This window comes from Austrofundulus limnaeus, unplaced genomic scaffold (assembly GCF_001266775.1).
Source record: "Austrofundulus limnaeus strain Quisiro unplaced genomic scaffold, Austrofundulus_limnaeus-1.0 Scaffold1370, whole genome shotgun sequence".
NCBI lineage: Eukaryota > Metazoa > Chordata > Actinopteri > Cyprinodontiformes > Rivulidae > Austrofundulus > Austrofundulus limnaeus.
The window spans coordinates 21,577-21,784 of NW_013953772.1; positions in this window are offsets into that span (position 1 = coordinate 21,577).

Sequence of the window (208 nt, forward strand, 5' to 3'; positions counted from 1 at the left end):
TCTAAACAAAAATAATAGAATAAAATTAATTTAATGAATAAACAATAAACACAAATATTTGTGGAATTAGGTTAATTGAAATTAAGGAAAATATCAGTGGCAAACCATGACTAGAGCTGGACTTTTGGCTTGTATAAAATATAGCTATCCTCTGATAAAATCCTGTGCCTCGGAGGAAAGTTTTCTGTTCAATTTGCATTAAATTGTT